This window comes from Bidens hawaiensis, unplaced genomic scaffold (assembly GCF_021521415.1).
Source record: "Bidens hawaiensis isolate Kalapana, Puna unplaced genomic scaffold, B.hawaiensis_p1.1 tig00053583_1, whole genome shotgun sequence".
Classification (NCBI taxonomy): domain Eukaryota; kingdom Viridiplantae; phylum Streptophyta; class Magnoliopsida; order Asterales; family Asteraceae; genus Bidens; species Bidens hawaiensis.
The window spans coordinates 15,001-27,694 of NW_027506266.1; the positions used below are offsets into that span (position 1 = coordinate 15,001).

Here is a 12,694-nt window from a genome sequence, read left to right on the forward strand (position 1 = left end):
TATACCCGAATGTAATATGGTATCCATCCAACACAATAAGCTAGGCTCTATAAATAGAGACCAAACCCTAACGCTAGGGTTTAACACTACTTGATCTTATCTGAGCGGTACTGGAAAGGGGCGACGGCGGCGGCGCGTGTTGGCGACGGCGGGTACAGCCACCCATCCATCATGGTTGCAGGAGGCCCCGTTATAACCTTCCACGTTCGCCTCCGTAAGCTCTTCCGGTCACCGCGATGAAGACTCCCCGCTACCGGAGCCATATATTCGATTTTAATCGGGCGATGACGGCACCGCGGGCTTACCAATTATTATAACCAAAGTTTAGAGTTCTAATATAATATTAATATTTTGATTTTGTAAATTGATTAGGTTGAATTGATTTATGCAGTTTTTGTTATGTTATGATTATTTTATGTTGAGTTAGGGTTTTATTAGTGTAATTTGAAATCCAGTTTTTATCATTATATTGATAATTAAAATATGTATAGGAAGTTTCTTTCATCAGTTGCTTTGAATCAGGTGACAGTCAAGGTGCAGGGATACGGCTGTTCAAAAAGCTTGCGGCTCTAAGCTTGCTTGAAAAAGGCTCGCTTGAATTGGCTCGGTTTGTAAACGAACCCAAGCCCCTAGCTTGGCATGGTTTGGGTTGAGTTATTTTACCTTTGCATTATATATTTGTATATGTTTAGCAATTTAGAAGATGAACCTATCTGTTGTGTTTTTCATTGAGAAATTTAGTTGATTTAATTTTAGTTATTTTCGGGCTTGAAGTGATAACATCCCTCTATAGTTACATAGATCAATTCATATCTAATATCTATTCTATTAATCTATTTTGACATAGACAGAAATTCTTGTTCATCATGCACACATAAAATCAATGAGCTGAAAATTTGTTCTTTATAAATATGAACTTTAAATAAGAGAACTTACACCTCAAATGTTATGCTCAAAACCATAAATTGAGCAAAATTGAGTTTGTTTCATCATTCACACAACCACAAGTTGAATAAGAAATACATCAGCCAACCCTTGTTGGCTTCCTAACAATCTTTAAATTCTTAGTTTAGACATTCAATCTGGACTGTTCAAAAAGAGCCCATCTAATTAGATCTTGATCACTATATTACAGAGACTAGTAGAGTTACAACTTACAACAACAAAAACCTGTTGGAAATCTTGAGTTAGGATATTGAGTCAGATAAATTAAAACTGCCTTCCCATGTAGGTTTGACCAAAACACCAGTTAGGAGGTGCAACGTTATTAGAAACAACGGTTCTACCATCGCTTGTTGTAACCTTAAACGATAGAGATTCACCGTTTAGGTATGTGTTACTCTGCCAGTTTTGACCCCAATTACGTGACATTGATTGCCACGTCATGCTTTTAGACCCCTTGACTGAGACAGAAATAACATTACCGGCCCCACCTACGTTGGTCACGAGCACAAGGTTAAAGTATGAGTGGCCATTGATCGTGAATCTTATTCTTCCAATCTTTCTGCATGCAACTCTGCAAAAGTCAATCAAGGAACATTAACTTAATACATGTGTCTATATTAATTACTAAAACATATTATTATTATTATTAGTCAGTTGTATAAATGGTATCGGTTTGGTAAAGTAACATGTTTAGTATCTGTGGTTTTTAATTTGTAACAAGTTTGGGTCTTGCACTAATTTTGGTTAAGAATTCTATTAGATTTTTAATTAATGTTAACCTTATCCTTTTAGCTAATTACATAAATACTCTTGTTTTACTTTACTTTTGTAACATATTTGAAGTCTAGCACTATTTGTATAATTACATAAAATGTCCTTAAGCTATATCCAAAGATGTTACAAAAAACATAACTATTTATGTAATTAGTTAGAGGTTGAGATTGTCATTGTTTATGATTTAACAGAATTTTCAACAAAAAATAGTGTTAGACCTTAAAGATGTTGCAATTGAAAGTCACTAACACCAAACATGTTACATTTGTCAAACCACATGGACCATTTATGTAATTAACTCTTAATCTATTTTTTTAGATAACATGATTTACGAAGTTTTATGCATTTCAAGTTATACTCTAGGTTAACTTTAAATACATTTGATCCATCTTACTCGTATAACATTTTTTTTACTCTAATCGTTTTACTTGTTAGAAATAAAACCTGACTGAAATGAGTTGTTTACATGTAACATGTGCTAAAACTTAAAACTGCTTAATAATCGCGTTACCTTCTGTATTTCACAGGTATAATTCCGGCTTTTTCTTGAGCAATATGCTTGAATATTGGTTGTGCAAGATCAAAATGTTTCAATGGAGGATTACACCACCCGCCCGCATTATTCGGGAGCGCGTTATTTGGCGGGCAGAAGTTTGTAGCTGTCACAATTATGGATCCTGGAAGACACCACTTGGCATCATTAAAGCACATGAGTTCAAACAAGCTCCACATGTAAGTCCATTGTTGAATAGAGCAGTACTCAATGCAGCTGTGTTTGTACCATAGCCTTGACTATATAGATTTCCATATCCACATGCTCCTCCTGTGCAAAATAGGCCAGTTATTATCAGTTGGAAGTTGAAACACATAGACTGGGCTTGGTCTAGTTTTTAATTAATAATAATGCATTGAATATAATTAAGCAATTTTTATTATTACAATATTAAGTTCTTAATGCTACAATTTAGGTACCACTATGTTGTTAAAGTATATTTAAAAGCATAAGGGGTGTTAATTTCTGACACAACTTGAAACGTGGCACGAAAATAGCAAGATTTTAATTCGTTTAATAAACATCTAATGTTTAGTCATTTAACACGTTTGATTAAACACGTCTAATTTCTAGCCGATATGCGTAACACGTCACTACTTGATTGCAACATGCCCACCACTCTTTCAGATAAATATGTTAGGCCAGTCATCTTTGGGTTACATGATTTTAAGCGTGACATCCAGACTCTAGGTTAGGGTTAATGTTTTTCTTAAGCCAGCCGATTTGAAATTCAATATAATTAACTTGAATTGACTATATATAATTTAGAAGTAAACTGAGTCAAAATTATGAAAATTTACGCATGAAGAAGCTTACCCATTGTACCGGAAGCGTCTTGACCTCCATAGAATGTGGCATGGGCATTCAACCATGAACCACCACCACCTTTGGCATTAGCACCGATTGTTAGAGAGCCAGTGGTTATGGCTACTAGTAAGCAAAGATCAAGAAACCTCATTTTTGTTGCAAAACTGAAGAATTTGTATTGGATATTTTAATGTAAAAAGTCAATATTTGTGAAGTTAAACTATGATGTAGAGAAGCGAGTATGAAGATGTGTAAATGGTATGTATTAGACTATTTATAATGAGATAAAGGGTTGCATCACATGTGCTGATGTTGTAGGTTTCTATTCTTTTATCTAAGCCTTTTGGGTTCTTTTTTTTGGTTAATCAGTTAATGCTAGAATGTCATCTTCCATATAGATGCCATGCTTTTTCCTTTTATAGTTATAATTCATAAATCTCTAAAATACATACTAGAATGGGACATGTGAAGCAGGGCCGGCCTTGGGTGAGGCAAGGTGGTCGACGGCCACATGCCCGACACCCGCTAGGCCTGGAAATTTTTTTATAATTATATTGTATTTTTATGAATACAATATGTATATTTAATGTTTAAACCTAATTATATAACCAATATTTTGGTCTAGTGGCAAAGAGTATTACTCATAACCAAAAGGTTATGGGTTCAAGTCTCATTAGTAAAACTCATATAAAATTTAAATTGTTTAAACCCAACAAATATCTCTTTTACTTAAGGTCCAAAAAAAAAAAATTTCGCCTACGGCCCAATTTTTTTTTTGTTTCCTCAGAGCCGGCCCTGATGTGAAGCCAGTGAGCTTTGTTTTTAAAACACTTTACAAAACAATTTAATAAAGTTTAAACCTTTATATTTCTGGTATTTTTATTATTTTCTCATATGTACACATAAAGTTTAAACTTTACACTTCCGATCGACCTATGACTCGTTAGGGGTTTCATTGTGCCTATCAACATATGACAAGCTTATCTCTTAGGTTTGTTGTTTGGGCTATGTGAATTAACTTCATTTGGGTGATATTGGATGCGTAAATGACATTGGAACAAGGTCGGAGATGCGAGCAAAAAGAAAGTAAAGATACAAAGTCTCGAACACACAACCTTGCTTGTGGAGAGGGACTTACCAACTATTGCATCACTATTTTGTGTGTTAAATCTTGAAAACACTAATTTAATGAAAATTAAATTATTTTTACATATGTAACCTCCCCCCCCCCCCCCCGACACCCCCTCAAGACTAGTCGTTACTCGTTGCAACTAAATAATACCTATTATTATACATATAATAATGAATAACGAACACAAATCTATATCTTGCCCATTGTGTGGGGGGCTTGAACATGCAACAATTAGGTGGAGATAAACACCAGATGCCGTTACCGTTAGACTAAGAGACCATCAACTCTTATTATTTATACAACTCTAAAAATTTAAGGTATGACATGTACATGACGAAGAGATAATTGTACAAATCCGTGACCACTTATGGTCACATATACAGAGTGGGAGATAGATTTGGTAAATTTTAGTAATTTGGATTTTGGAGTTCAACAATGTAAGATTGTTAGAACCTATAAATCCCAACCCTCAAGAGATTTAAGATTTTCAAAAATAAAATTAAATATAAAACATTGTAGAAAATGATAATTGATTGGAAAAGTGTGATTAATATATACCAACCTTTTCCAAGTAAAACATGCAACCAACCAAGTGATCAACGTATTGCTGGCTGTCACCATTTTCTTTGTTTTCAACACGATTATAGTTCATCACACACCCACACCCGCACACGCACAAGCACAAGGATTTTGAAAACGTTACAATGATTATTTAAACATAGTTAACTTCGTTTTTATGTTAATATTTTGATCCGAAACTTTTTGGATAAAGAAAGTAAATGTATATATTATATATTAACGGTATGGTGATGAACTATGCAACCATGATTTTGCAGCCATTCCGAGCCCCCATTTATAAATCTGAGTGGCACCTCTACAAATGCCATTCGGTTGCTCATCATACAACAACAACAACAAAGATATACTAAAAGGCCCTAAATATGTTGGCAATTGTGCCGTTGATGGATATTTTGCTACTGGTATGTGTGTTGGGAGTTTGGTTCTCTTTATTTGGCACAAGGTTAATACTTCGAAACTTAATTCAACGGCTTTGATATGTGTCAAGGTATGTGGATACTATCAGTGATCAATTACTTAAATATTGCTTGAATATATTATTCATATGCAGATTACTATCATCATCGGGTTTGTGTGTAGTTTTCGGTGCTCATTAGTTGTGCGCAATAATGCGGACCTGAGCCTATTAATTCCACCTATTGAGATCGGTTTATGGCTATGATGATGGTTCGGTTTTTGAGGTAGCAACGTCTGACCTGAGCCGTCTCGGGTTAACAATTTTATATGCTTTATTTTGTACATTCTAAGGGTTTACTTTTAATTGCGTCATCAGATTCGTTTATGGCCGTGATGATGATTCGCACTTTGGCGCGGCAACTTATGTTGCAGCCAGTGTGTCATTTTTTATTTTTCTTTAATTATTTTTGGTAATTGATTACGATTAAAAACGACACCATCAATTACGAATTAGTTGCCTTGCGTTTCCGAAATAATGAGAATGAGAACTACTGTTATGACTGCACTTAAAAGAATCATATAAGTTTGGCGTGTTTAATTAGGTTCGGTATGTCGGATTTTGTTTAATTGAGTTGAGGAAGTTAAGGTGTTGTGTACCCATGTTTCGTGAGACTTCGGGTTAGACTCATATTCTTTAAGTGTGTCTCATGTTTATAATGGTTAACATTGAAGCTCATATGGTTTGGATGATTTTAAAAAAATTGAATTTATATTTCTTTATGCTATGATGATTGTTTGAAACCGATTTGAGCACATCAAATGCTCCTAAACCGAGTAGACAAACGCTATCTAATCACTGCAGAAACTTGAAGCTAAATGGAACAGTTTTATGTACTTTCCCTTTATTATTGTTTTATGCTCTTTGTTTTCCATTTCTTAAATTATATTTTGTTTGTATCTTTGCAACATCTATAGTTGAACACTAAAACTTTGGAAGTTGTAAGAAGCCCCAGGCCTGAGCATTAATTTAAGTTACTTTAATGGTTATAAAAGGATGTGATGACATACATGGAGGTGCCATACACATTTTGATCTTCATTTGTTGACAAAAAAAATGTTTATAAGCGTGTATGTTTTACATCATATTTGACATGTGATGGATTCAGTTTACTCCTTTGTTTTGAAAATGTATAATGATATATATATATACCGGTTGTTGCGATTTTGGCAATTTAGGAAAAGCTTGCTTTGCAGCAAAGCAAAATCATGGTAGACGACTAGAAGTCTTGGTGCATTCGAACACTAACAACAATTTCTCGAAACTTCATTTATCTTTTTTCAAAAGCCATGATAAAAATCGAGAAGATTCGATTGACTCGACCACCAAGATCTAAGGCTTCAACTATGGTTTCGCAACCTCCCGCAACACGGGGGTCGAAATACTAGTTATTATTAAAAGTGAAAAGCATGGGGGACAATTATGATGCGATTCGTAGGGGTTTGAGGCCACTTTACAGCCTATGAAATGTAATCACACTTAAAATTAAATTAAAAGAAAATACTTTACAGCCTTAACTTAACCGACCACTTTATTTTATGCCTTTGCTTTGCTTTGCTTTGCTTAAGGATATAAAAATCCTTATCATATCATCACTACACTTTTGGGTTTAGCTTTTCTTTTCTTGAAGATAATATCTTTAAGATACATGTTTATGATGGCTTAGATCGTTACTTAAACCTAGTTTTAGGTTATAATATAAAAACGTTTTAACATGAAAACAGTAAGCACTAATTTAATGTTATTATCAGGTTTGTTATTATAAGTGTATGCTGCTATTTTTATTGTTTGTAATTGTTGATTTCCGATTATGAGACGTTATAAGACCAAGTGTAGTGGACGTTTTTGAGAGGAGGAAAAGCCCCATAGCGTCCGGAACACTGCCCCGGGGCACAATTGGGGGGGGGGGGGGCTTTAGAGGTTTTTGGAGGGAAAATATGGCTTGAGCGTTTTGTGAAAGGCGCCAAGGTGTTGTTGACTTTGGTAAACCAAAGTTCCAACCAATGATCAAGATTCCACCACTTCACATGGTCTAAGTATTTATTGATTTGTATTTTGTTGTTATTATTATGTGTTTTCTTTTGTTATTGTTTCGTTGCTGATTCTAATTCTTTTTTTGTTATTATTATTATTATTCTTTGTTGTTACAAAACATGGTTGATGTCTTTTTTAGTTTGGAAACCACTCTCTATTTACCAAAATGTTACCTCTTATTTTCAGCCCTTGATTATTGTAGTTTAGTATCATTTCTTAAGTTCTTTTCTTAAATTATTTCATACATGAATCCTCCACTTTCAATTTATATTATACGAAGGTTTAGGGTACACAAAATGTTTATAAAAGAATTATCTGATATATATAAATGAGAAATTTGGTGTCGTTAAGTCGTGAATGGGACACTTTGCGACTCCTTACTTGTCCATAGCATTTTGTTTTTTTTCGTTTCGGTACCGTAACGAACATAATGGAAGCCGACCGAATGGAAATTTTGTTCTTTTTGCTTGTCTTAATTCCGATATTGTAACGAACGTGACAAAAACTTACCGAAATCGCATAGACTTACCGCCTCAACGTCCGGGTACCGACAACGCTTGGTTTTAACAATGCCTGAGTTTACCCACCACCACCTGTTGGTCCACTCAATTTTTATATTTTCCCATTTCTTTAACTCAGGTACCGTAACGAACGTAGCCGAACCCGACCAAATTCGTGTCAAGTTACCGCCTCAATGCCGGGACCGACAACGCTCGGGTTTTACCATCGTCCGGATTTTGCTGACCAAACAAACGTCGTTTTAAATAATTTATTCTTTATATGCTAATTTAAGGAATATATTTTTTTGGGTTTAACGTTAATGTTTTACCAATGGTGTCTATACCATAGCGAACGTAAACGATACTAAACACGCCTGACTGTGGATCCAAGTAAAGATTAGCGGAAACGCCCTAACTTCCCTCACTAAACAACATCAACAGGCTTAGAAAGAAAGTTATAAGCAAACGTGTTACCTTTTGTAGCCTGAAATTGAAAAGCCACCACTAAACATATATCATCTAGAGTTGTATTATTATTGTTAGTTACCTTATTAGCCTAAAAAGTGAAAAGCTCTTGCTACAAAAATGAAAAGTCTTGTGGCCCACTTGGAATTTAATGTGAAAATGTATTGTTGTTTTTGCTTTAGCAAATTTTATTATACAATGCATTATGTGTGATTGCCTCATGCCCTCGCTAAACAAATTTGCCGATTATTGATTTTATTTTCATCTCTTTTAATTTTGGTAAAAGTGATCTTCTTACGAGACAAATAGCTCAAGAGATTAAAAGCTCAATTACATTTTTATTTATTTGTTTGAAACACTTGAGATACAAAAATAAAATTCCACAAAATGAACCTTAAAATTCTACTTTTCATGTAATTCTAATTATATATGAATTTTTTTACAGCCTGATGCTGCTGATTCTTTGAACATAAAGAAGACTGGAAAGTAAGGTAGCCCAAGTGAGTCCAGCCCAAATTTGAAATGAACCAAAGTAGCCCATCTCCTTTAATAACCCAACACTCCTGGAAAAACGGTTATCGGTAACCTTCTTCTTCTTCTAATTACTCTTTATTATTATGCGATTTGATGATGTTAATTTGTTGCTCATCGATCTTATTATATCTTTTGTTTTAGTATCAGTTTGTTTGTGTTTAATCCGTTATGTGGTTATGTACAAATGAAATTAACCTATACATATATCTAGAATCATTACTCTAGTTCGAAATATTGTAAGTCCCTATACATATAACACGACTCATTTTAACAACTTTATATTGAACGTGTCAATATGTCAAATCAAACTGGCTGTTTGTGTATAGGGGTATAAATGAGCCAAGCCCAAAGGATGGCCCAGCAGCCCAAAATTGAAGAAAGTCCCTCCGACCCACCCGGCAGCATTTACCATTTTGGAATCGGGTCATCACAACAATTAACTATCATTCAATTTACATGACGGTATTAACTTTAACTATCATTCAATTCAACCAAAGCTGTATGTATATGTTGCCTTGCTTCTTTCTTTTACAGTATCCTACCAAAGCCTTGGCGCCGCTTATGCTCAATGATTATCGCAAAGTCATGGTTGGAAGGGGAGAGGAACAACAGTTTACTAATGACAACATTCTTAATTGTTTGAAAAAAGGTACTCACTTCTTTTTTGTTTTTCATTTTTATGTAAAAAAAAAAAGATTAAACCATGTCCATGTATTTAGTTACTGCGGTGGATATCAAGCAAACTGTGCAAGTTGATAAAGACCTTCACATCCGTGCTTACTATGCTGGACATGTATGTTTGCTTAACCTTTTACACGTTTACTTCTGTTTTATTATCTGTTATTATAAAACTCTACTATGGACTATGTTTAAGGTTCTTGGAGCTGCAATGTTTTATGCAAGTGTGGGAGATGCTGCTATGGTTTATACCGGAGATTATAACATGACACCTGATAGGCATCTTGGAGCTGCTCAAATTGACCGCCTGTGCTTAGACCTTGTTATTACCGAGTAAGACTCATTTATACATGTTCATTTATGTATGTATGTATGTGTTAGTTTCATAGCATATCAAGTAATGTCTTAGTGCTTGCAGGTCAACATATGGGAAAACTATCCGTGATTCAAAATATGCTCGGGAAAGGGAATTTCTTAAGGCTGTATGTAAGCTTCATTCTACTTTTTTTATTTTTTAAATAGTTATGCTATTTTAAGCTGCATATATCTATAGAATTATACTTGTTTTTAAGTTTACTTATTAAAGAACACTTGCAGGTTCATAATTGTGTTGCCAATGGAGGAAAAGTGTTGATTCCTACATTTGCTCTTGGAAGGGCTCAAGTTTAATTTGATCTTTTTAAATCTGGTTTTTTAAAAATTTAACCACTTTTTTCTGTAACGAGCTTATGAATTGTCAAATAGGAACTCTGTATATTATTGGATGATTACTGGGAGAGAATGAATCTTAAGGTTCCTATCTACTTTTCTTCAGCTTCCATGCAAGTAAAGAAGAACGATAACTTATTATTAATAAAGTGATTTGCTTTGTTTCCTTCAGGTTTGACAATTCAGGCTAATTTGTATTACAAAGTGCTCATTAGTTGGACTAGCCAGAAGGTGAAAGATGCATATGCTACTAGGAATGCTTTCAATTTCAAAAATGGTACATATATAACTATTTTTTTTAACTGCATATTGTCATTAGATGGGGTAATATAGTGGGTTTGGTTAATGTAGTTCAGCGCTTTGAGCGCTCATTAATACATGCGCCCGGACCATGTGTTCTTTTTGCTACACCCGGAATGCTTAGTGGCGGTTTTCCACTTGAAGTTTTCAAGCACTGGGCCACATGTGAATCTAATCTTATCACGCTTCCGGGATACTGTGTTGCTGGAACTGTGGGGCATAAGTTGTCTGATAAAACCACGAAAGTTGATGTGGACAAAGATACACAAATTGATGTCCGCTGCAAGGTAAAGAAAATATAATATAATTATTTGAATTCGTCATTCGGTTTTCACTTGTTATTTTTTTATTTTCAGATTCATCGATTGTCTTTTAGTCCACATACCGATGAAAAGGGAATAATGGATCTTGTGAATTTTTTGTCTCCAAAAAATGTAATACTCGTGCACGGTGAAATAAAAAATATGGATTATCTTAAAGGAAGAATCGAATCGGAACTGGGATTACAGTGTTATTATCCAGCAAATAATGAAACCGTATCTTTCCCGACAACCCATTTTGTTAAAGCCGATGCCTCAGCCACGTTTATTAATAGCTCGTTGACACCCAACTTTAAGTTCATAAAAGATGAAGTTACAGAAACGGCCCCGGTACAGGTTTGTGATGAAAGAGTAACACAAGGGTTATTGATAATGGAGAAAGGTCAAAAAGTCAAGATATTACACCAGGATGAGGTTTTAACCATGGTTGGAGCCGAACGAACCGAAGTTGAGTTTGCGCATTGTTTTCCGTTAAGTTTGAAGGATCTTGTTACTGATGACAACTCATTGATTCGCATTCTATATGCAAAAGTTTCAAATGAAGTGTCTGAATTTGAGGTACAGGATAATATGGGAGTTATTCAGGTGAACTCTTTTCGGCTTGCGGTTTGTAAGGATGATAACTGTTGTTATAGAATTGATGGTAATGGGTCTAGAGCGAGTTCCGAGTGTGTGTTTTTGTGCTGCAATTGGTTGAATGTGGACAAGAATCTTGCTTGGAGAGTTATATCTCTCACGAAGAACATGGAGTCTAAGTGTTGATTCTGTTACCGAAATACTAGTTATAAATCAACCTCGTTAAATGTGGAGTATTAAAAGTGTAGAATGATAATTGATAAATTGCAAGATACCATTTTGAGACGTTGCCATTAACCAAGGATCGTATGTGACAAACTATGAAAGTTAAGGAGTGAAGTTATCACTCTTACAAAAGGTTAAAGATAATTTAAAATAATTGAAGAGGTATGTACCCGCCTCAACATCGAGCGAGGTGGGTCAACCCACAAGATATAGACAAGAGGCTTGAAATCAAGATATTAAGAAGGCACAAAGCCAAAACCTATGCGCTTGGCGCATATCACATATGCTCACGCATATCACATATGCTCATGCATCACATATGCTCACGCATCACATATGCTCACGCGTATCACATGCTCACGCACCATATATGCTCACGCATATCACATCTGCGCGTGGCGCATCCGCGCATGGCGCATATCACATGCTCACGCATCATACATGCTCACGCATATCACATCTGCGCGTGGCGCATCCGCGCGTGACGCATATTACATATGCTTGTGCATATCACATCTGCGCATGAAACATCTGCGCGTGAGAATAAAGAGAAGACTTCGCGCATCCTCAGGATAGGCGCATATCACACGTGCACATAATCAACCTCGTCCTTATCCAAATCAGGATAAGGACAACCTTGATTGTGCTCGTCAGCAAACCTTCCAGAAGGTATTGTCACACCCTCAAAATCCACTAACGGAGTTTTACCGTCAGAGGGTGTGAACTGGCAGGATCGGAATCATTAGTTATAACCAACCCAAAGAAAAACGTTTAAATGAAAGTAAGTGCGGAAGCGTAAAACCTTAATTCAAAAGTTGCGTCACGCAGGACGACTTAAAACCAAATGTAACTATTAAAATTAAGTTTGCAGAATAAAAGTGTTTTCATTAATGCATGCTCCTAAACCGCGCGCCCGCCTCGGCTACCTGAGAATAACATACTAAAAGTGTCAACACAAGGTTGGTGAGCTCACAAGTAAAATAAGATAAATCGTTTAGCGTTTTGCGTAACCTCGTTACGACGTTTAAATGTTGCGTAACCCCGTTACGACGTTTGAGTGTGTAACCACGTTACAGCGTTTGAGTGTGTAACCACGTTACAGCGTTTAAG

At 35.4% G+C, this 12,694-nt stretch overlaps 2 pseudogenes across 1 annotated transcript; one reads left to right on the top strand and one right to left on the bottom strand.

The window, feature by feature from the left end:
- Positions 1-901: 901 nt before the first annotated feature.
- Positions 902-3,304, bottom strand: LOC143617282 (expansin-A10-like; annotated as a pseudogene).
- A 5,927-nt stretch (positions 3,305-9,231) lies between these two features.
- On the top strand, positions 9,232-11,545 carry LOC143617280 (cleavage and polyadenylation specificity factor subunit 3-II-like; annotated as a pseudogene). The gene is made up of 9 exons (XR_013150801.1): positions 9,232-9,239; positions 9,312-9,426; positions 9,497-9,570; positions 9,652-9,788; positions 9,874-9,937; positions 10,053-10,118; positions 10,200-10,440; positions 10,515-10,750; positions 10,820-11,545. The product of XR_013150801.1 is annotated as a cleavage and polyadenylation specificity factor subunit 3-II-like (transcript).
- The last annotated feature ends 1,149 nt before the right edge of the window (positions 11,546-12,694 follow it).